This window comes from Erinaceus europaeus, chromosome 2, assembly GCF_950295315.1.
Source record: "Erinaceus europaeus chromosome 2, mEriEur2.1, whole genome shotgun sequence".
Classification (NCBI taxonomy): Eukaryota; Metazoa; Chordata; class Mammalia; order Eulipotyphla; family Erinaceidae; genus Erinaceus; species Erinaceus europaeus.
Window position 1 is genome coordinate 18,436,681 of NC_080163.1, and position 24,420 is coordinate 18,461,100.

General features: G+C 45.0%; 2 protein-coding genes across 6 annotated transcripts in view; one reads left to right on the top strand and one right to left on the bottom strand.

Annotated features, from left to right (window-relative positions):
• The window catches only part of SEMA6A (semaphorin 6A), a 162,609-nt gene extending 139,172 nt beyond the window's left edge, over positions 1–23,437 (bottom strand). The window contains exon 1 of one of the 4 annotated variants that reach the window (XM_060177370.1): positions 22,478–23,437. The gene's annotated coding sequence lies outside the window, so the exon portion shown is untranslated. The remainder of the gene's footprint in view (positions 1–22,477) is intronic. The other 3 variants (XM_016187625.2, XM_007521971.3, XM_016187624.2) reach the window with 3 other exon arrangements.
• The window catches only part of COMMD10 (COMM domain containing 10), a 924,871-nt gene that overhangs the window by 578,669 nt on the left and 321,782 nt on the right, over positions 1–24,420 (top strand). The window lies entirely within an intron of this gene.

A 24,420-nucleotide genomic window follows, 5' to 3' on the forward strand; every position in this document is an offset into this window, starting at 1 on the left:
AAGAAAGTCTTGTTCCAAAAATGCTGCAGGCCTTAAAAAAAAAAAAAAAGACAGTTTAACTGCTGAAATCAAAGATAGCTAATTGTAGTCTATACAAGTGGGAGCAAGTCCACCCCATTATTAATGGGGCATTGTCAAACCAGTTTGCCACTTCTAACTACCTTAGATTTCTTTAAAGAAAAAAGAAAAAAGAAGAAAGAAGGAAATTAGTTTTTAGCAGAAATAATTGAACAAAAGCACATTAAAGCTCTTCTTCATCAATTACACAACTTTTGTTGGAGGGTCCATAAGATGGCGGATGACCCCCTGACTCACCACCTTCTTGAAGGTTTCATAGTGAAGCATACAGGTACCAAACATACCAAACAGATATTTAATTTTTTTGTTAAATTTATAATGGAGACAGGAGTTGAGAAGGGAAGAGGGGAGAGACAGGGAGAGAGGCACATGAAGGAGACCAGGGATTGAACTCTGGACCTTGCACATTGTAATATGTGTACTCTGCCAGGTATACCACAACCACCACAACCCGGCCTTCTAGTATGTCTGTGTTAACTAGCTCTGAGGAGAAGCCCAGGAACCGCATTGCCTTGTCTATGAAGAAAACTCCATAGATGTCCAACACCACCAGCTCTCTAAGTGGAGTGGGGTGAGCCTGGGCATAGAGAAGGTCAAGGGCAGACCCAGCTTATTCCTGCCTTATTGGCTCCGATCATTAAGGAGGGTGCCAATTAGTGCCTATTTTGATGAAGGCTTTTGTGCTATGAACATCTGTCCATTCACATCTGGCCAAGGCCCAAGTCCATTTCACAAGAAACTCTAAACAGCTGTCAGATGGTTCTGAATTTGGGTGAATCCCAAAAGCACACAATCTTCCCAGCCTCTGGGGGTGGTGGGGGTGTGGGCATTTCCAATTATCCATCTCTGGAGGTCCCCAGTCTCCAAGTTCTTCCATGTTCCCACCTGGATGAACATTTCTTGTACTCTGTAATATGTGCACACAACCAGGTGCGCCACCACCCAGCCCCCTGAAGGAACATTTCTTCACTACTTGAACTTTTTTTTTCTCGTGAATTAGACATTACCCAATGGGGAAAATATTAGAGCTGGCGGGGGGGGGGGACATAATTATCAAAAAGTTGTGTTTGCTTGAGAGCTAATGATCAGGTTGGCCCTTGGGCACCTGATTTCACTTTGGTCTTATTTTACCTCAAGGAAGGAGGAAGGTGAGGTCAGAATGGCCATTTATTTTTTAGTCTCTCTACTTTGTTCTCCAGTGGTCCAGCTACTGGGTTTTGTAGAGAATACAGTTTTTTTTTTTAATTTGCTTTTACCCCCTTTTGTTTCTCTTGTTGTTTTATCGTTGTTGTTATTGATGTCATTGTTAGATAGGACAGAGAGAAATAGAGAGCGGAGAGGAAGACAGAGAAGGGGAGAGAAAGATAGACACCTGCAGACCTGCTTCACCGCCTGTGAAGCGGCTCCCCTGCAGGTGGGGAGCTGGGGGCTTGAACTGGGATCCTTATGCGGGTCCTTGCCCTTCGCACCACTTGCGCTTAACCCACTGCGCTACCACCTGACCCCCAATACAAATAAACCCACTTCACATTTCATGGATTGTTATAAGTAGAATGTGCCACAACCAGCTAAGTTTTTATAAAAGACTTGAATCAGATGTCAAATTAACAGAGATCTCTGGGTTCTCTGATGCTTTAAACTCCTAGACATCCTGATGCCAAAGATAACATTAAGAACAGTGAAAACGCTGTCTGCATACAGAAAACCTTCTCAGTGAGAAAACCCTTGGAGTCTCTAGATCTCTGTTGCTTAATGAGAAGGTTGTAGATTCGGGCCATTTAGCATGAGCCTGATAAGCCAGGCTCCCCACTGCGCACTAGACCCACAAAAGGTCACTAAAAACCAGGGCAAACCCCAATTGCCTCACCTATCACTCACCTCAAGCAGTATTTTGGAATCACCCAGGAGGACTAAATACGGTTCAGTATACATACATAGCACAGTGTTCTAAATATTTCCAAAATACAATTTTAAATGAGCGATTATCCCAGTGTCCTGATACACAGGAAAACTCAGAGAGAGAAAGAGAAAGAGAGAGAGAGAAAGGGAGAGAAGTAGGCAGACAGAATCATCTGACACTATCGTTGTGTTCTGCTCAGTTTTGACTTCCATGGCAACAGCCGTACCCTGCAGGTGACACACAATACCCAAACGTAGCCATATTGCTTATAGGAGACTTGGTGTCAAATTGTTCTAATTATTATTTTTTTTTTTACCCAGTGGATGTCATTCTGTTACATGTTGCCTCATATAGTCATCAGAATCACTCTACAGAAATTGTGCTTTTAGCCACTTCCCCAAGCCTCCCCACCAAAACTGAGTCAGACATATCATCTGACCAACAGTTTCGTCCTATGTCCCGCTAGCACTGAATGTGGTCTTTGTTATTGTTCTCTATCTTGCTCCCAAAGCTTTAAGGAAATCATCATTTTCATAATCATTCTCCTCCTCAGGAACTATTTTTATTGAATTCATAAGTGTCATGGCTGCGGCTGTTATAAACTGAATGTACTTTGAACATTACAATGTTACCTTCCCAAGCAACTGAGTATGCCAACATTACACATACAAAAAAAATAGCTAGGTCTGAAATTCACTTATTGCAAACTCTGGAGTGTGCTTACTTTTCATCTAAGAAAGAGCAGAGCTGGCACTATCCGCATGTACTTAATGCCATAGTTAGGTTGCAGTGCACCCTTCCCTTCTTAACGATCTTCAGAGAATAATCTACAAAGGGTCAGAAAAAAATAAGATAGCATATTGAAGTTTTGGAACTCTTCTCTGAGGGCTCATTCAACCCTAGACTTTGAGGCTGTCTGATCAAACATCTGTTCCAGTGCGGTTGAAGTTTTTTTTTTTACGTTATTATTATTTCTTGACACTTGTCATTTTTATTAAAACTTATTGAAGAAAGTCTTTTATTCATAGAGCCTCTTTCATCACATATTGCTCTGTTGTACAGACACAAAAGAAAATATAAGTGATATTAACTGGATAACATAGCCCTCAAACTTCCTGCCTTGTGTTTGAATTTGTATTCTGAGTTTGGGCTTCGGTTTACAGTGTGTGTGTGTGTGTGTGTGTGTGTGTGTGTGTGTGTGTGTGTGTGTGTGTGTGTGTGTGTGTGTGTGTTGCAGGCAGGCACATATGTCTTTCCACATAAAATGTCACATGCACCATAGAAGCTCTGGTGATTCGACAGATTTCAGTGTGTTCAGAACCTTTCGAACCACACCTGATAAACTTCTTAACACTGTATTTACAGGGTGGCTAACTGGACTGGGCAAGCCACTAACTACATTAAGATTATTTGTTCATCTTTCACGGGATCTAAACATACATGGTTGTGTTGAGATTGAAAAACACTAGAGGGCAGCCTACAAGTTAGAAACCAGGCTTGACTATGTATTTGCAAACTTTCACCTGTCACAAGTACATTATCTCATGTTATTTCCCAACATTTTGACTCTAGCTCAAGTGTGAGGTCCCAACACTGAAGAGAAGTCAGATTATTCCTTAATAAATAAGTCATCAAAGCAAACAGTTTGGTTATGTTCTCTCCCTTTTAGAAATTTCTGAGATTCGTGAAAGCTCCTAAAAATACTTGATGTTTTCGATCCTATGTTGTTTAACTTGTTATTCAACTTCTTTAAAAAAAAAAATATATATATATATATATATATAATGGGAGTGAGTCAGTAGCACAGTGGGTTAAGCGCATGTGGCACAAAGTGCAAGGACAGATGTAAGAATATCGGTTCGAGCCCCGGCTCCCTACCTGCAGGGGAGTCACTTCACAGGCGGTGAAGTAGGTCAGCAGGTATCTAACTTTCTCTCCCCCTCTCTGTCTTCCACTCCTCTTTCCATTCTCTCTGTCCTATCTAACAATGACATCAATAACAACAACAATAACTACAACAACAACAAAAAGCAAGGGCAACAAGAGGGAAAATAAATAAATTTTTAAAATTAAAAAATATATAACAAGATTGACCTTATTATAGAGTACAATTTCCTGTCACGAGTGTTATTTAGAAACCCAAGAAAGGGAAACACAATGTGAAGGGAGGGGGGAAATATAAAATAACCTCTTCAGGATTTTCTTTCATAGCAGGAATCTTAGTTATTTTGAACTCTGAAAGGTAGGAGAGGACTCTTCTAGATAGATACACGGTATCAGTAGTTACCTAAAGGTTGAAGTCATAAAATGAAATCCATGGCCATGAGAAAGATTTATTTCTCCCTAAATGAAATATTATTAAACATGTTTTTTTCCCCTTCCATCATATAAGGAGTGTTCCAATTTAGCACAAAGCAGCAGAAAAGGCCCTGCTGTCAACTTAACACTGCCTTATTAGATAAACAACACAATTGAGGTGTTATTTGTGTTTTGTGAATTACGTCGCCTGTACCATTTCAGTTACTTGGATAAACACTCAGATAAAAGCAACTTAGATAAATACTCAGATAAATATGCCTAAGGCAGAGGGGAGGATGGAAAAGGATGAACACATGCATATCTAATTTCAGAATTCAAAAACTTTCATGGGGGGGGGGTTGGCGGGTGGTGACGCATCTGGTTGAGCGCACATGTTACAATGCAAAAGGACTCAGGTTCAAGGCCCCAGTCTCTACTTGCAGGGGGAAAGCTTTGCAAGTGGTGAAGCAGGGCTGCAGGTATCTCTCTGTCTTCCTCTCTATCTCCTCCTTCCCTCTCAATTTCTGGCTGTCTCCAATGGAGTTGCAGAGCATAAAATGACTGGAGGCTGGTGACTGTAGATGTTTGGATTCTCACAAGCTGGTCTTTCGTTCCTGCCCTCTTCCAGGGAAAGAACATTTTTATTCTTGTACTGGCTGGATGTCTCCCTCCCTTCCCCCTATTTTTCACCTTCCTTTATGGGATAACCTTACTAGTGTTGAAGAAAATGTTCCCAGTTGCTAGGCCAAGCCACTGTAAACACTTTGCATTTACAAGAAGAGTTCTATGTGAGCTGAAAAGGAGTGCTCATGATGGTGGCTAAAAAATTCTTTGCCTATAAACCAGGTTTCTGGTCTTGAACCACTATACACGTGGCTTGTCGGGCCTGCCATCTGGCTGTCATTTTTGACACCTTTCATGCTCTTGCAACTTACATCCAAATGTTCCCTAGTTCCCCCCGCCCCCCTCCCCCCCAAGCTCAGAGTCTGGCTCCTTTAAGCCCACACATAGTGGTAGCAGATTTAGATTTCGAAACCTCATAGCTGATGCTACTGTGGCCTGGCTGAAAATCTCCGACTTCCTGTGACTTCGAGTTCTACCTCTTTTGTGGAACAGAGCCCCCCAAGGTTGCTCTAAATCCCCACTTTGGCCTCCAAGGCTCACCACAGCAACACCAAGGGTCACCAAGAGGCCCATTTTCTTTCTTCCCTTAGCTCTATTTTTTTTCTTCTCCTTTTTTGCCTCCCACCTCCTGAAATATCATTTATTCTTTAGACACCACTCAAATGCATCCCTTCTTTACTTCCCAAAAGGATGCAACCATCCCCTGCTACTCTGCTTTGGGATTGAAGAATTGTGGGGCCTCAGTATACAGTGACTTCTCATCCATCATCCCTCTTTATATATCTCCAAATGTATTCTCTATACCTTTCCTTGATAGAGCTACAATGGAAAAGAATGGGAAAAAAATTTTTTTCCCAAATAATTAGTGGATCCCAAACAGACATCATTATGTCTGCGCTACATGCAACATATTCTTCCCTAGAGTGGGTGCTAGATATGCATCTCCAGAATTAAATGGAACAGTGACCTTTGTCAGAGGAAAGACCTACCTCAGGGTCCCTATCATGTGTCTACTTTCTTCCTTGCTAAAAGACATCACTGTCGTATAGGTAGGAGTGTATTCCTTCCAGAATATCTGAATCAACTGTTTTTCCATTTCTATCCTGCCCAAGGGTCAAAGTTTCCATTCTTCTGTTGCCTCTTTGTTTCATCCCTGATATAAACCAGGACTAGAATCCCAGATCTCAACATTCTCCATTGTGTAACTGATCTCTTTTTAGATGCAAGACCCAAGCCCCTAGGAGCCTCTGGATACAATGTCCCCAAAATGTCATTTCATGGGGAAAGCAGTGATTGAGGTTCCAATTGCACGAAATCCTCAGGTGGCAACCTTGGAAACTCCAAGCAGAATTCAAGATGGCATTATGGGCATAACTGAGGATATCTATGGTTGGAAGTGGAAGTGTACTATAATTCCTTCCTCCCTCTCTTCTCTTCTCTTCTCTTCTCTTCTCTTCTCTTCTCTTCTCTTCTCTTCTCTTCTCTTCTCTTCCCTCCCCTCCCCTCCTACCCTCTCCTCTCCTCTCCTCTCCTCTAGTCTCCTCCTCTCCCCTCCTCTCCCCTCCCCTTTTCTTCTCTCCCCTCCTCTCCCCTCCCCTCCCCTCCTCTTCTCTCCTCTCTCTCTCCCTCTCCCTCTCCCTCTCTCTCTCTCTCATCTCCTGTCCTCCCCTTCCCAGAGGTGTGCTCTTTAGGCAAATCCTCTTCAAGCCTCAGTTATCTCATCATTAAATTGGCCTTTAATAACGCCTGTCCTGCCTTGCCCAAAGGGCTGTCATGAGATTAAATGAGGCAATATTTGCAAAGGTACTTTTTAAAGACATAAACACACTATAAATGAGGTCTTTATTACTACTAATAGCTCAGTTAAATACAATGATATTGAACCTTCTAAATGCCAGCAAGATGCCTTCCTGGATGAAACAGCCCTGAGTTTGCAGCTCACTGCTGGAAGTCACTCTGTGTCCATCCCCAACAAGATACCAACACAGGAAGGTGTAGCTGACACCTGAAATATGAGAAGAAACCACACAAAAAAAAACCCCACAAATGTATCATGCTTACTTTTAATGGAACCAGCCTTCAGTAAAGATAAAACTGACAACAAACAAGAAAGAAAGACATTGTCCTAGTCTTCCAGTCAATTCCCCTTTCAGGTTCTTTTCAGGAGAATTTGCATTTCAATAACAACGTGATAATGTCAAGCTATTCACAACATTTCAAAGCCTCCTTGGGCACACCTGGCCTGCTGTGGGATCTGCTAGGAAATTGGATGTGGCTGTTTTCTAACACCAATGGCAATTATGTTGTTCTTTTCGGTTTTGGGAAACGGATGTGTTTTGGCAATATTCACAAGTCGCGTGTTCTGGACATGACACCAGAGGAAAATGAAAGCTCCACCCTCCCAACAGGTCCCAGGAGAATTCATTAATCAGCATATTCAGCTCGAACTTCCTCCTATCCCCAAGTGAGAGGAAACACCTTGTGGATAAAAAGCTGACTTTTTCAGTAGAAAACTTTTTCCTGAACTCTATCTAAACAGCCTTTCAACAGAGAGAAGTACCCAGAGATGTTTTGTTGACTTCCTCAAGGCTATATATGAAACTACACTGTTCTTTCTACTTTTGATACAGTAGCCTCTCCTTAGCCAAGCAAACATGAGCTCAGACACTGAACAGACTGAATTTCTTTTCTTTTAAATATTTATTTATTCCCTTTTGTTGCCTTTGTTGTTTTATTGTTGTAGTTATTATTGATGTCATTGTTGTTAGATAGGACAGAGAGAAATGGAGAGAGATGGGGAAGACAGAGGGGGAGAGAAAGATAGACACCTGCAGAGCTGCTTTTACAGCCTGTGAAGCAACTCCCCTGCAGGTGGGGAGCCAGGGGCTCGAACCAAGATTCTTGCACGGGTCTTTGTGCTTTGCGTCACCTGCGCTTAACCCTCAGCACTAACACCTGACTCCCACTGACTTAATTTCTATTAAACGTCAAAACAGGATCCAGGAGATAGTTCACCCTTAGCAGCCTACACTTTGCCAGGGGTTCAAATCCCCAGCACCACTTGGAAGCATAGTGCATGTTACCAGGGAGAGCTTCATAGATATTAGAGTGGTGATGTGATATCTCTTCCTTTCTCTCTCTCTCTCTCTCTCTTTCTGCTTCCCTCTCTGTCTGATGTTGAAAGTGGGACCTGGGGTGAGGAGTCCACTTAGAGTCCTATAGATGTGAAGTTCTTCCCCCCCCCCCCCGCACACACACAAGTAAAACCATATTGGTACAGAAGGCACAGCCATCTGAATAGTACTATTTCAGGAAACAGCTACCCCAGAACACAGTATAACCAACAAGACAAATCTATTTCATTTAGGTAATCTCTTGTGAGGATGCTTATAGATCAGTAAACTAAAGTGTAAAAGCGAAGCACTGAAAATTCATAAACACAAATTATGCTGAACTAGATGGGTTATACGCTATGAGAGTTTCGGGTAAGTTACAAAATGATTATTCGTGCACAAATTTAATTCCTAAATTGGCATTAATGTATTGTCTCTAGATTTTATTATGCCCGCTAGTTAAACGTTGAATATAAATAGTGCTTTCACATTATAATTCAGTTTCTTGCTATTTGTCCTAAATCTCATGACTCAGGAGAAAAAAATGCACATGTAACTAAAAGTAAGATCTACTTTTCTCTGAGATTCCTTGAGAATCCTGTGAGATTCCTTGGTTATTATGTTTAGTGCTTGATAAAGGGTTGTCTTGGTACTTTGTCCCACCTCCATATATAAGCTTTCACCTGAGAGAACTGGGATTCCACTCACTGTCACAGTCAATCTGTAGAAGGAATGGCCTTGGATTATGCTAGGAGTCAGTAAGTAGCAATGTAGAAATAAATCTCTATGAGATTAAACACAAGTAGGGGCCAGGTGGTACATCTTGTTATGCACACTTGTTACCCTGCAAAAAAGACCTGGGTTCCAGTCCCCCAGCCCCCTTCTGCAGTGAAGTCTCTCTAGAGGTGTCTCTCCATCTCACTTCCTATTTCCCCCATCTCTCTCATTTTTCCCTGTCTTTATCCAATAAATAAATTCATATAATAAAAACATCCTTTAATTAAAACCAAGAAAGTTTCCCCTAAGGATCAAAGTACCTGACATCATCTATCAATTTCACTTGTCCCTTAAGTGATGTATTGTTCTTTGAAAGACTTATTCTGCTCATGATTAATAATCATATTTTTCTTTTATTTTTTAGCATGAAGGGCATGACAGTTTATTTTTAAAAATTGTACCACACTGATTGTGATGACCAGTATACACATTACAATGGCTTTTCTCTTGGATATTAACATTGCAGTATTTTAATATACTGAAATGTTTCAATAGGACCAAGAATGTTAGAGGAATAAGATCCTAGATGAGAATGAACACTAATAATCCTGGTGTCCTACCATAAAGAATTAATTTAAGCCCTTTGTGAATCAGTGGCATCATAATGTTACATAGTTATGAAGAACTAAAATTCTCTTATAAGTAGGCAGCGTGAACTTATACTTCCTTGTACTTTAATCTTTAGTTTCATAATTTAAACTTTGTCCATCCTGACTAGAGCACAAACATACAAGACACCTCAGATAACTTCCATGCTATCATTGCATAAGTATAGTGATTTTGCTTTCAAAAGAATTCAAACCACAAAATATCAAGAGGCTAATAAAATTGATGTGCTGTTCATTTAAAAAGTATAGTGCTAATTTGTCCAGGAAAAGACTCAAACTTAAAAGTAATCATTACAATTTCCAAACTTCTGCAGTAAAATGAACATTTATATATGTGGGTTTGTTTATAGCACTGTATTTTGTGATCAGCAAGAGAAAGCTGCATTGTAGAGCACAGGATAGGTGGTTACTATCCCACGTGTCTATGGTAAGGACAACTCATATGATGTTAAATCTGGCTCTCAGAAAGTCACCTAAAATTCTGATCAAAATCATAGTACTCTAATCTTAAAAATACAACTCAAATAAGATAGCTTTTGGGAGAAAATGTGCACACATTTTTCATAGAATGGTAACTTAGTGTGGTTGGCATAGCAAGAGAATGGATCTGGTTCAAGTCACTGATGCCTGAAAATATCCCACCAAAATTTAAACTCCAAGGCAATGAAGTCTTGCAAGTACAAAAGGAAATTTGCCATTGGAAATCCTGGATTAAAGTCTACTTGGTGTCTGACAGACAGTCACACAAAAATGCTGCACGCTACGCTTTAGGTTATGTGGGCAATGTCAAGTCTGATCAGACAACCAAAGAGCAGTCACAAGCATTGTCAAGTAAGCAGTGGCCTGGATTCACACACACACACACACACACACACACACACACACACTCTTTTGATCTGAAATATCAACCCCCATTCCCCCAACCCGTCCTTCAGGCTTTTAGGAAAGAATTTTTTTTTTTTTTTTTTTTTTACTTCAGAGAATACTGTAACATATACAGGACCTATTTTCTCACTAGCCCAGGGTCCATAAAAGTGACTTTGCAAATGCACGGCTTTCTTTGCTTGGTGGGGATATTTGAGGGGAGGCAGAGAAGGGCTAAGGGGATAATTGCAGCCCTGTAGGGAAGCCAGACCACATGATCACAAACTGCTGTGACACTTAGAAGTGTTTCTCCACAAGGAATTCCAGTGCCCAGAAGCCTGGTGAAGTCAGTAGCAATTACTGCCACACTACCCTTTTAATTTACTTCAAATTATTGGCCTTGAAAATCAATCATTTAGGGCAGATGGTTGGGTAAGGGAGAGGGCTGTATAATAGGCACGTGCATTAAAAATGTTTGCGAGTCGCAAACAAAAATTGGAGTTGGCTGGATCTAGGGAAATTTCAAATGGCTGCTTTGAAGCTGTCTCTGAAATAAAGACTAGTTCTATTCTAGTTGTCTTTAAAAAAAAAAGTGACTAGGGAGTCAGGCGGTAGCGCAGCGGGTTAAGAGCACTTGGCGCAAGGACCGGTGGAAGGATCCTGGTTCGAGCCCCCGGCTCCCCATCTGCAGGGGCGTTGCTTCACAGGCAGTGAAGCAGGTCTGCAGGTGTCTATCTTTCTCTCCCCCTGTTTTCACTCCTCTCTCCACTTCTCTCTGTCCTATCCAACAATGACGACATCAGTAACAACAACAACTACCAAAATAAAAAAGAAACAAGGGCAACAAAATGGGAATAAATAAATAAATATCTTTTAAAGTGACTAATTTTCTAGATTAGGCCTATGTTAAATAAATTCAAGGTTTTCTTCTGACTCTGCCCAGATTTTTCACTTGGTGCTTTGAGTCTCCTGAATTCTTCAAGATGTTTGCTTCAAGTGTGAGATTATTTTATGTTTCAGCCTACAAAGGAATCAAGTGGCCTGGCTTTGCCTAGTAGGAGCCCTTGGAAGTACACTTGAGAAATGGGAACTAGAAGGTTAAGAAGTGAACCAGTATCTGTCACAAGGACCAGATTTACCTAACAAAGGAAAGCTGTGTTCTACATCACAGAGGGAGCCCAGAACTCACTGGAGGGGGTGGGGGGTGGTGGTGGCATGTGTGTTACCTCCCTCTTGGAGGAATTTAGGAATTTATTCCTCTGAATCTTTTCTTGTCTAGATGGTATAGAGACTTCTCTTAATCAAGTTTGCAGTCACATAACTATACATATACACAACACACACATATTACAATTACACACAGGAAAAATCCATCAAGAGCTGACAAAGCAGAGACTTAAAATGGTCTCCAGCAATGTGTGTAAAATATAAAAAAAAATAATAATAATAACAAAAGGTTAAACATGAGGCAAGACACAAAATATTTACATGACCAAAACGAAACACCACCTGCAACACTCATGAAGTCATTCCATTTACTTAGCAGAGCCCAAACCAAATTACAACACTGAAATTCTCAGCACAGTACTGACTGCCCTCCTTTCCCTCCCCACTTATTAATAGCCTCAATGAAGAGTTCACACACTTTTGCTTTCTTGAAGAAAAATGAAAGTAGCATCAGCTCCTGGTCTGGATTTCTTTTTTTTTGGTCTGGATTTTTTTTTTTTTTTTTTGAACCAGTAAGAGATTGAGCAACAAGAAAATCCTGGAGTCCATATCAGCTAATTGCACACATAACAAGGTCCAGAGAGACACTCTAAGAAGTTGCCTCTTTGAATCCCACAATGAAGAACAGGAGACAGTTTTTAGACCTTTCCCTGCTCCATAGCTGCCAAAATACCTGCAAGGCTTGCAAGCCCTGGTAGATCTCAAACCTTTCCCCAGACACCCCAACACTATCTGAGGCACTGAAACTATGGCAACCGAATAAGAAAGCAGTCTCCCATGATTAATAGATGAAGATCCCAGCGACAGTGTCTGGTTAGAGCCATCATTCATGATTCTAGCAGGATTAGCAGGGAATCCATCTTGAAAACCACAAACAACTATCTGCCTGATGAAAATCCACCCAACTGCCACTCTGCGTGATCCAGACCCCAGTTGAGAACAATGCAGTTTCTATTCATCATCCCCCTCCCGGTGCCAGGGTGAGACTGTGCTTAGTAACTCAGATGCTCCTGGTTTGAGAATCATGAAAAGCTTCAGACTAGTTTTCCACCTGGGTATTTGAAGCCTAAGAATTAATGCATTCAAACATCAGAATATGTGAAGGAAGGAAACCATGTGAATCCAGGGCCTGGGGAGGGTAAAACGGAGAAGGGAAGAGTTGTGGGATCTCTTGAGTGTATTTCTGTGAAATACAATTGTGCTTTTTTTCAGAAACTATTCCTTTTTTCCTTCCTTTCTTTCTTTTTCTTTTTCAGGAAAATGAACATTTTCCATTCTCCAGTCCAATCAGTATTCTCTTAATTTCCTTTTTCAAGGACAGTAGGAGTCTGGGGGCCAGGGTAGGGTGAAGCAGATACTGTAATATAAATGAAAAGATTGACAAGTCACAGTCTAAAAAAGAATACAGATTAGGAAACATGGAAAGAGGGAACAAATTCAATGCAGAAAGCCTGTCTATTAAACTCGCCTAGAACTTTACACTGAAATTAACATACTCTTTATTTCTTCCCTCTCCTTACTATGTTTATTTTCCAGTGGCACATTTTCATTGTGTTGGATGCCAGATCTGATTCTGTTTATAAATGCTTCAAATCAAATCACGGCCAAAGGCTTGGTCTCAAACACGTGGGAGGGCAGTAGGGATAAGAAAGGAGTAAATAGCATCAATCTCAGAAATTTCTTTGCTAACTTTTTTTTTCAGTTGGCATGGATTCTTTGAATTGGAATTTTCTACAGATGGCAATTATAGGTTAGTTGGAAACCACTAGAAATCACTGAGTCATAGTAAATAGAAGCCTTGGGTCTAAAGGCTGCATGTGGAAATAGCTGTTACTTTTTTTTTTCCTCTTATGCAGTGCTAAGGAGCAAACACAGGGCCTTCTGTATATGTTCTACCACTAAGACACCTCCCCAACACTAATATATATATATATATATATATATATATTATGGGGGACACCAATGTGTCATTCATTCATCCATCCACCCATCCATGGAATTCCACTTTTTTCTTGTTACATTCACATGGTGTGGAAACAGAACTCAGGACTTCATACAAGAAAGGCTCTACTCACTGGTCCCAATGATGATACCTTCCTATCAACAGTCATGGCAATCTGTTGTCAGAACCTGGCCCTTCCAGGCGGTGGCGCACCTGATACAATGCACAAGGACCCAGATTCAAGCCTCTGGTCCCCACCTACAGGGGGAAAGCCTCACAAGAGGTGAAGCAATGTTGCAGGTGTCTCTCTGTCTCTCTCCCTCTCTATTTCCCCCACCCCATTCAATTTCTCTCTCTACCCAATAATAAATATTTTTAAAAAGCCCTGGCCCTTCAGTCTTTGAGAGTGTATTAATTGTTGATGTATTTCCTTCTTTTTATCCTGTTTCCATTTACCAAACTCAAAAGAGAAAGCACTTCTTGATCAAAATAACCATCATTCAATGCGGTGGTGGTACTTCTAGAAGATACAGTGGCAAGTGAAGTCTTTCTGGGAATTGTGATAGCAGCAGTGCATTGCCCCTTCTGTGCCTTTTAGAAATCAGAGTCTTCTCACCGATAAGAATTTGTCCAGGGACCAGGTGGTGGCACACCTGATTGAGCATACATGTTACAATGTACAAGGACCCAGGTCCCAGTCCCTGGTCCCCACCTGCAGGGGGAAAGCTTTGCAAGTGGTGAAGCAGGACTACAGGTGTCTCTCTGTCTCTCTCCCTTTCTTTCTCCCCCTACCCTCTAGATTTCTGACTGTCTCTATCCAATAAATAATGATAATTTAAAAATCTTTAAAAAACAAAAGAACTTGTCCAACAATCATTTGAATCAAATTTTGGGTTTTAGAGTGAAGTATCTGTCAGCGGAGTAAACACTGTCTCTGTTGAGGTCAGTCATCTATCTCTTGTGTTTAGCGGGGAGGGGGGAGTAGTAGTTTAATTTTACTGATTAATTCATGCTCTCCCAAACTGATTTCAATATGGTCATGGAGGGTCACTTCCACAAGTGTCTGAGCACCCTGTGAACCCACTTGCAGAAGTCCTAGTCACTCCTCAAGGAGTCCATCAGTGGCCAAACATCCCCCCATGACACGTAGGCAGGATCACTAAACTCATCCCTGAATGTTCATTATGGGCTTTCTCAGATCCTAAATGTCAGTCTCTCAGATTCTCTAGTGGGTGAAGATTATGTTTTATTTGTAAAAAATGTTAGTAAGTGAAGGCATTACTTAAAACAAAATGTTTTTTCTTTCGTTCTTTACTGGATATAAGGCATGTGATACTTGCTATTATTTTATTTGTGCTTTTTCTTCTCTCTATGAATGTTGACATCCATAGGAAAAGGTTCATGACGCCTCTTCTCTGACAATTGACTCTTTCACCTTGAAACCCCTGACACTCTGGTTAGCTATGGTGTGACCAGTTCTAGTCTAAATGTGGTTTCCTTTGCATCCTCTCTTTATGCTACATGTGTGTGGCCATATCCTCCTGTTCTCTCTTTCCACCTCCTGATTCCCATGACTGTTGCTGGCCAGATAAAAACCACATGTTGTATTTACTGATGGCATGCCGTGTTTCCAGGCACTGGACTGCAAATTGTACAGATGGGGCCACCTTACCACATTAGCACTTTATAAATGGAAACTGAGGCAGAAAAGACAAGGGACTGATTCAGAAGTCACACTACTTGTGAATGGGGAAAAAAACAAACAAAAAAAAATGGGAGGCAAATCCAAGGACATTGCATTTGCCTAAGAAATGTGACCTTGCCAAAAAGGAGGACAGAGGACCTAGTGGGGGATTGTATTGTTATATGGAAAACTGAGAAATGTTACGTACAAACTACTGTATTTACTGTTGAATATAAAACATTAATCCCCCAATGAAAATTTTTTTGAAAAAAAAGTGTGACCTTGGCATTTATACACTTGGTGCCACAGCAAAGATCAAAACTTCTCTCCTTTTTAAAAAAAAATATTTATTTATTTTTCCCTTTTGTTGCCCTTGTTGTTTTTCATTGTTGTTGTAGTTATTATTGTTGTTGTTAGTGATGTGGTCATTGTCCAATAGGACAGAGAGAAATGGAGAGAGGAGGGGAAGACAGAGAGGGGGAGAGAAAGACAGACAACATGCAGATCTGTTTCACTGCCTGTGAAGAGACTCCCTTGCAGGTGGGGAGCCAGGGCTCCTTATGCCTTGCACTTTGCACCACGTGCTTAACCAGATATGCTACAGCAACTTCCCCAAACTTCTCTCCTATAGCTCCTACTTCACTATGACTTGTCTGCTCTGTATTAACGTTACACTGGCATGAATTGCTTCAGAACTTAACCTGAGCAAAAACGATCCCTTGCTTTGTAAATAATGTCAGGCAGAATGTCACTCCCTATGACCTTGCTCGTGAAATGGTCACACCGAGAGTCCTCTGTACTTGACCCGATTGACGTTCTGATGAATAAGGTTATTATTCACGCTCTACATGGGTTTTTCAGTGAATTGGAGGGCTTAATGTCCTCATGTGATTTACATTAAAAATGATCATGGACAGAGTATAATCTTTCTTGTATGATGCAGGAGATGATGAAATAGGGTCTCTGCTAGGTCCAGGGTCTTGGATGTAGAGGAGGGGGTTAGCATCGAACGTTTCAAATTTCTAGAGAGCATTTGGTATTATGTGTGTGTCTTATATATGTGTATATGCATATACTTGTATCATAGGGTCATGTGGTACTCCTTATATCATTTGCTGATATATGTGAAATCAATTGGTGATATACATTGTTCTCCCAACAATCCTATAAGCTAGGAACATAGTTTTTATTTAAAATCACGCAACTTCAGAGAGTGGGTTGTTCAAAATAGGAAGAGTAGGGAATCTAGCTTTTAACCCCAGTTTTCATTAGTATGTATTGCACTAATAATACAGGGGAGACATGTGGAGTAACAGGCAGACTATTTTCTCCTGGCAGAAATTTTAGGTTTTTAAAAACTACTACTAGCAAACTTCAAAAAAAAAAAAAAAAGGAAAAGAAAAAAGTAAGAAAGGAGTATGACCGGTGGCTAAAGTGCAGAACAGAACAAAATGATACCGAGGCAGAAAGAACAACCCCAAGTGCTGGTTGTCTTCTCAGCTCTGCTTTCTTGGCAAATTGATTTCTCCAAAATCAGATTCCCTCCAGTTTCAGCCAGGTGTCCCCCAGATGTGTACCAGTGACCACAGAGGGGACTGGGTGAGAGTGTGGGAATGAGCCGACTCCAATTCATCACTGGGACTGAGAAAACAACCCACAGCAAGTTCTCCACTAATGATGCAGAAGACATATCACCTCTGTCCCTGGATGACAGTGATACATACACACACTCACTCATTCACTCATGGAGGCAGAGACACATCTGATGGAAACCTGTGCTGGCAAACTGAGAGCAGAAAAAAAAGAGATAAAAGCTGACTGTTTGCTAAAAGATTCACATTCATTCATTCATTCATTCAGCATGCAATTGTCACAAAGTATCCATGATGTGTGTGGCACAGGTTTGGGTAGCAGAAAGACAGTAGTGGCTAAAGTATAAAACTATTCTTCTTCGTGGCACTGTGTTCTAGTGAGAGAACAGAAAATCAGCAAGGGCCCACCTGCAGGGGGAAAGCTTCATGAGTGGTGAAGCAGGGCTGCAAGTGTCTCTCCATCTCTTTCTCCCCTCTCTATTACTCTCTCTTCTCTCAATTTGTCGTTGTCTCTATCCAATAATAAATAAATAAAAACATTAAGAGAAGAAGGAGGAGGAGGAGGAGGAGAAGGAGGAGGAGAATGGGAAGAAGAAGGGGAGGAGGAGCTAGTGGTGGTAGTGGGGGTAGGGAGAAGGCAGACCAGACCTGCTGGAAGTGTTGAGGTGTTTTCCTTCACTTTAGGTGAAGTCAACAAGTGATCAGAAAAGGCTTCACTGAGTAATGTTTGGGCGGAAGCCTGAAGGATGTGAAGGGCAGGCAGCTCACTGCAGCTATCTGGGGGAAAGGCTCACCACCAGGCCATGAGAAAACAAGTGCCAAGACCCCATTCCCCCTTCTCCAAACAACCCTGAAGAAAGCAAAGCTGGCAAAACTCCAAGACCCCAAGTAGGAATTGAAGTTGGAAGTTCAAGTGCAGACCAACCAGTCAGGCTATAAGAATGGCTTTGCCTTTGGCCAGAATAAGATAGGAAGGTATTTGAACAGGAAGGCAGCTGATTGGCTTAGTGTTATTAAAAAAAAAAATCACTTTGGCTGCTGTGTTGAGAAAGGACAGTAGGGGGCCAGGAACAAAGCAGAGAGCAGAGGGGAGCCTGGCTCAGCAAACCAGCAGGAGAGGAAGCAGCTTGGCCACTGCTAAGGGCCAAAGGAAATGGGTCCTGGGAGAAGTCTGCCTGCAAGCTGCAGGTGGGTCCAATGCTACTGCAGCTGGAGCACATGTGCATGTCTGCAAGAGAAGAATCAAGGCGGCTCCTGAGTTTTCAGATCCTTGTGACTCAAAAGATGGAGGACTCTATGAGAAAAGAACCAGCTAAGCTGTCCTATGAGATCCCGAAGACATTCCCTACACCTTGTGGGATCTGATAGGCCCAGGAGAGAGATCTGAACTGAAAAGCTTATTTGAGGGAGCAACAAAATAGTTGTTTGATGTATAGGCTACTCTCCAGTAGTTCAGTTAGAATTACTCCAGTTAAAAAAAAAAGTTATGCAAGGAACGCATCTGCTTTGCAAAGCAAGGCACCATTGTGAATATTCTATGCTGTAATCGTCCATGCTGAGAAGCATCCTGTACTCCCTAGTCCCCTTGAGATTCATGTGGTATGACATCTTATTTGCCCATTTCAAAGGGATTAAATGCCTCCCTCCCTCCCCTACCTTACCAAATCCCCAGGAGGCCACCCTGTGGTTGCCAGCAGAGAATAGCTCTGCACATTTTAAGGCAGATGAGAAAAAGCCTTCACTCCAGAATAGAAATAGCACCCAGACAATTTAGCCCCAGAGCTCCCTCAAGAGACTGGGGAAGAGGTGGATCTGAGGCCTTCTCTTTTCTCTGGAAGGGTGAGCACTCAGGACAATAAACTGTTTAAACCTAAAGATGGTGGCATGGACTCAGAATTAGGGATAGCTGCAAGCTTTCCACCACTGTAAATGGCAGATGTGTTGTTAAAGCACTTGCAATTAGTTGGGCTTGTTCTGGGATTCCTCTCCGCAAAGAAATAAGATGGGAGACTATATTAGCTCTTGGCAATCTAGTTCTAAAAAAGAAAGAAAAAAAAACTTTCTGCTTTCCCCTCCCACCATGGCTCTTTTGTCCTGCTGGGGAAAGGGCTGAGCCAGTATGCACACACAGTAACGTCTCTCACTCATCTCCTTGTTCCCAAGTAGTATTTCCCCTCTCCCATTTCATAAGGAAGTGTCATCACCTATTTGCTTTTAAAACATGGGGATTTATTTTGAATTTAATCCCAGGTCTTAATGAGGGTGTCTTCTTGTTATTCAATGAAGCTAGCAGCCTCCCTAATTCCTGCTATCCTTCCAATTCAACACACTTGACTTCACTAAAGCAAAGTTATCCACCTACTCAAAATGCAAAGGCTTGATTTTTTTTTTTTTAATGATGAGTAAAGCACATTCACTAGACCTTGAAGAAACTTGAGGGCTGGGTGTTTGTGTGCATGTGTCTGTAAATAAAGAGTTGCACTTATTGCCACTTTATGACAACCACTTACTTGAAGGCACCATTGTTTGTTTAATCTACTGCAGGGGAAGAAATGTGAAGCAGGTGGAACTACCTCATTCATGAATGGATCTGGTATGCACTTGCATTTCGACACCGATTCTTCAACAAGTCGAACCTATGTTAACTTGGATGTTTTACCCAGCAAGTATTGAGATGGTGCATGTCGAGTGTGGAGACTGAGCATTTACATGTGTGGATTCTATGCCTGACTGAGGAAGTGGCACATCTCTCAGGAGTGGTAACTGTCTGCAAAGATTGTCACTCTGCAAACACTGCAAAGGAGAAAATGAACTAGACTGTTCTTTCTACAAAGCTGAAAAAAAAAGACACAAAACAAAAATAAGGTATTCAATACCGTGTGTGTGTGTGTGTGTGTGTGTGTGTGTGTGTGTCGGGGCTCAAACACAGAGCCAGCAATATACTTTGCCTCTGAACTACATCTGCCTCTGAACTACATGAGTTCTCCAATTTGATGCTCTTTTTTATTCCAGACTGGTTTCCCCAAGTACCTCATTTCAGGAATGCCCTGAAACCAATCTTATAACAGCCAACTGGGGAGAGGGGGTGGTCAAAATGCAAATAAAAGTAACCGCATAGCCAAGCAGGAACAACCCAAATTCAAATAGTTAGTGTAATTATTTTTTAACAGATAGTTTAGGTTAATAGGTGGAGGAGACACTGTTCTGCGACTGTACTTAAGGTTAGGTTAATAATTAACTTTGGTGCCTGGAGTCATTTAATCAAAGCTGACTGTAAATCATAAAATTGCTCCATGCAGACTAAACAGGCTGGTAAACACACACACACACACACACACACACACACACACACACACACACACACACACACACACCTGCCACCTTGACCTCTGGTAGCCTTTTGCAAGAAGTGTACAAAAAAAAGTAAGAATGTCCCACTCAGCACGGACCATCTGCCATCTTTACTTGGGGATAGGAAAAGTTCCACCAATAATTCGTTTTTCTGGAACCACCAGTCTTTGTGCCATCACAGGGCCGGTCCAGGGACTGGATGCCCAGGATGTGTGTCTAGCAGGAAAAGGAGGACTGACTGAGAAGACTTGGCTGTAGTTCTCGCCTTTCAGAAGGGGGACAGACTTCCAAGCCAGCGCTGGAGGGCATGCAATAGCTTCCTGAGCCCTGCTGGCAGAATGCTGCAGTGGGAGAAACAGCTTTCAGATTGGAGGCAGAGAAAGTTGTGCTTTCAGGGGGGGGGGGGGGGGGGAAGAGGGGGTGAGGGAGAGGGAGAGAGAGATGGAGAGAGATGGAGAGATATGGAGAAATGGAGAGAGAGATATGGAGAGAGAGAGAGAGAGAGAGAGAGAGAGAGAGAGACAGAGGGAGAACAAGAGCATAAATGTGTGTGGATGTGTGTTTGCATGTGTGCGCGCGCGCGCCTGGGTTTTAAACCGTCCCCTGGTCCAGGCACAGTAGCGACTCCAGTTCCACCCCGCACTCCAGTCAAGCGCTCCGCTGCCGGCGGTGCGTCCATGATCCCAAAGCAGCTGCCTCCTTCCCCTGGACCCAGCGGCCAGTGGAGCAATTCGTACCCGTACTCCGAGCCTGAGGGCGCCCTTGCAAATGCAGTCGAGGAGAGAGGGTCCCCCTACCTCTTACACCCCCTCTTGCTCCAGGTTCCCAGGCGGCTAGGAAACGGTGCTGGAGGCAGGACAATGCGCTTGGAGCTGGATCCTCGCACGCCAGCCAGTCCCCTCCCACGCCCGGGTCCTCAAGCGTCCCCCAAGCCAGTTGCTGTCACAGTGGCCGAATAGACATCCCCAGGCCATCCCCTGAACCTCCCCTAACAGCCTCCCACCACCACCCCCTACACCCTTATTCCATCCCGTCGGGCGCAAGAACTGACCCCACCAGCGAGCGCAGCGCCCAGATCCATCCCAGCCGGGCTGACAGCGGGACGGGCTGGGGGCACCCCTGTCCGCTGGGCGAGCACCCTGCTCCGAGGAGCACCCCCGCCCACCGCGATCCCCAATCTCCCCACCCCAGCCCGTTTCCCGCAGACTGCAACTGCTGTGCCCCGGCCCCACGGTGCCCAGCGGCCCCCACTTCCAGAGAAAGTTTCCAGAGGCGTCCGAAGTGTCCCCCCAAGCTGGAGGAGGCGGCGGTGCTGGGCGCAGGGGAGGCCCAGGAGATTGAAAATGCGGAATCCCTATTCTCTCCCAGACACCCCCTAGTCCTGATCGGGCTCTATGGGAGTACAGTGTCCCGCAACGGGAAGCGGGGTGGGGGGAGAAGCAGGTAATCCGGAGAAGTGTCACTTCCTGTCCCACTGGGGTACGCGCTGGGGGGTCGCCCCACCCAGGACCTCCCAGAAGCCCCGGCTGGGGCAGCCAGCTCCCCTCCCCGTCCCGGTCGTCATACGCTTCCCCCTCCCGGGATGCCTCTTGCGGGAGCCCAGTGCGGTGGGCTGGGTGCGTGAGCGGGACGCTGAGGAGCTGCGGCGAACGATGGGACCCCGGATCCCGGGGCTGTGCGCCACACCAGACGGAACCACCCCCCACCCCCCACTCGGGGGACTCATTGGAGCAAACAAAGCCCGGAACCTCTGGTGCCAGCGGCCGTGGCCGCCGGGATGTCACCAAGTGGCAGGGCGCACGGTGCCAGGGCCAGAGTCCAAGTTTCCCGCACTCCACGGAGCCCGGCCTCGAACCCCGCGCCGACAAAGGGTTCTTTCCATCCCATCCCCCAAGATCTCTGAGGAAGCGAACCCCTTTTCCCACCGCAAATCATAGACCTGGAGCGCTGGTCGTTATTGGAGCCTGGCCACCCCTCTACTCCAGCCCGCGTAGACGGCTCCCCTTTCCCCGCCGTCACCGCCCGCGCCCCGGGACCCGCTCCTCCCGAGAACTGCACCCCCCCCCCGCCGGAGGGGTTCCGCGCGGCGAGGCCGGGCCCCGCGCCCTACCCGTCCCCGTCCCCGCGGAGGCGCTCTCACAGCCAGGCGTGTGCGCTGTGCGGGTGGGGAGGCTCCCAGCACCCAGCCCCGGGGTCTCTGGGGGCGCTGGGCAGAGGGGAGCGGCGGGCAGGGTTCACGGCTGCTCCCCCAGGGCCCGGCAACGCTCGGGAGACAGACACGAGACAAAATAAAAACGCAGGTTCCAACCACAAAGCCACTAGCGCGTGGCGAGCGCGGCCCCAGAACCCGCAGGCTGCAGCCGCGCAGCCCGGGAAGGGAGGCAGGGAGGTGGGGCGCGCCGGGGTTCCCGGGCCGTACCTTTTCGGTGCATCGACGGACCTGCTGCCGGGGCTCTGGGCTCGGGGCGGGCTGGTGTGGCGGGTATCCCATTTAGTAATCCATTATCCAGTGGGATCTCTCCGGGCGGCGAGCTGCGCTCTCTTCTTTGCCAGCCTTTGTCATTCCTACATGTATGCTTGTCTCTTTGGGGTGTGTGTTGGGGGGCACACACCAGACCAGCCACGGCGACTACTTTGGGGGCTGCAAACGTGTTGTGTACATCTCCGATGACAGGAGAAGGAGAAAAAGAAAGGAAGAAAGAGGGGGAGGGAAAAAGAAAAAAGAAAGAAAGAAAAGCACCCTAACAAGGCAGAAAGCAAGGTTCGAGAAACTCTTCTCCAAATCCAAATGCCACTTGGAGTCCACTCGGCGGAGTCCCTTCGGCGGCGGGTGTCTGCGCCCGGGATTAACAAGTCATTGCAGTAGGGTGCGGACTGGAGCTTGGGGGCGAGTCCGCTGTGCGGGCTGGGCGCGGGTGGGGCGGTGGTGGCTTGCCGCTGCCGCTCGCTCCTAAGCGGGCATCGCGGGCGGGCGGGCGAGCGGGCTGTCGGCCCCGCGGAGAAGCGCGGCTGCTGCGTCCCGAGCGCCGGGCGGCCGAGTGAGCGGGGAGCGGAGTTCGCTGCAGCCTCACCCAGCGCAGCCCGCTACTGTCACCCCAGAGGCCGCCGCTCCCGGGCGGAGCCAAGTCCCGGACTGGATTGCGCAGAATGGACTCGCCTCCCGCAACCCCGCCTCCTCCCGCCTGGCGTCTGCTCCGGCCCCGAGAGCAGCTGTCTGTGTCGGTGTGTGTAGCGAGCGAGAGAGCCGGGCGGGGAGAGCTAGCTGCCTCCTGAGCCTGGGCCCGACGGGCGGGGCGCAACCTCCAACCACTGCGTTCCCCGGACCCCCAGCTGCGCGCCTGACCGAGGTCCCAGAGGGCCGGGGGGCTAGGGGGGGGGGGACACAGGACTCCAGCCCCAGTCTCTCCACCCACCCCGCTCATCTGCTCAAGCAAAGGGGAAAAAAAAAAAAAATCCCGGACAGCACTGCTGAGCCATGCCAAATCAGAAAAGTAAATAAAAATAGACGTAGTGCAGAGCGAGTTACAAGAAAAGAATTTGTTCATCGATTTTCTTAAATGGAAAAGTTTTGAAAGGATGAGGAGGGTAAGTGAACGGCGAGCCTTTCTAATTCTGATGGGCTGTATCCAGAGCTGGATTTCAGAAGCGCACCCCGAGGAGTTGGATAGAAGCCGGCGCGGTTAAAAATACACTTGGAGAATAAGGACACAGCTATTAGTTACACACACACACACACACACACACACACACACACACACACACACACACACACATTAATGTAGCATGCGAAGGAAGCAAATAAGCCTCACGACAAAGGGGTGATGTTGGGAACAACAACGGAGACTTTATTTTAAAACTTAGAGCGCTTGGAGCCCATGCTCAGAAATAAGCGAACTTGGGAAATAAAGAGAAACCGAAGGACTTCGTGAAAGAAGGAAATCGCAACTCCTCCCAACGTGCTATTGTTTTGATCACTTACAAAGACTGGCAGGCTGCTCCTGCAGGGCTTCAACTTGCGGTCGCTTGCAAAGCCCCTGCAGGCTGGCGCCCAGAGGCCGGGCCGCACTAATCCCCCTCCCCCACCCCCACCCCGCGCACTGAGCGCACCAGGCCAGGAACTGCGCTGCGGTCGCGCCTCTCCAAATGGGCTTCGCAGGTGGCGCGGACCCAAGGGTACAGCTTTACAGAAAGAACCGCGCCGTCCAGCCAGGCGAAGGAGCGATATTTACTATCCGTGCAGTTGATGGAGAAGGTCTTTTCAGTAGCCTTTAGGTCATGAGTCCTCAAATAATTGCGTTCACAACTAACTGTCCCTTCCCAGGGGAAAGAGCCACGGTTATTTATTTATTTATTTATTTATTC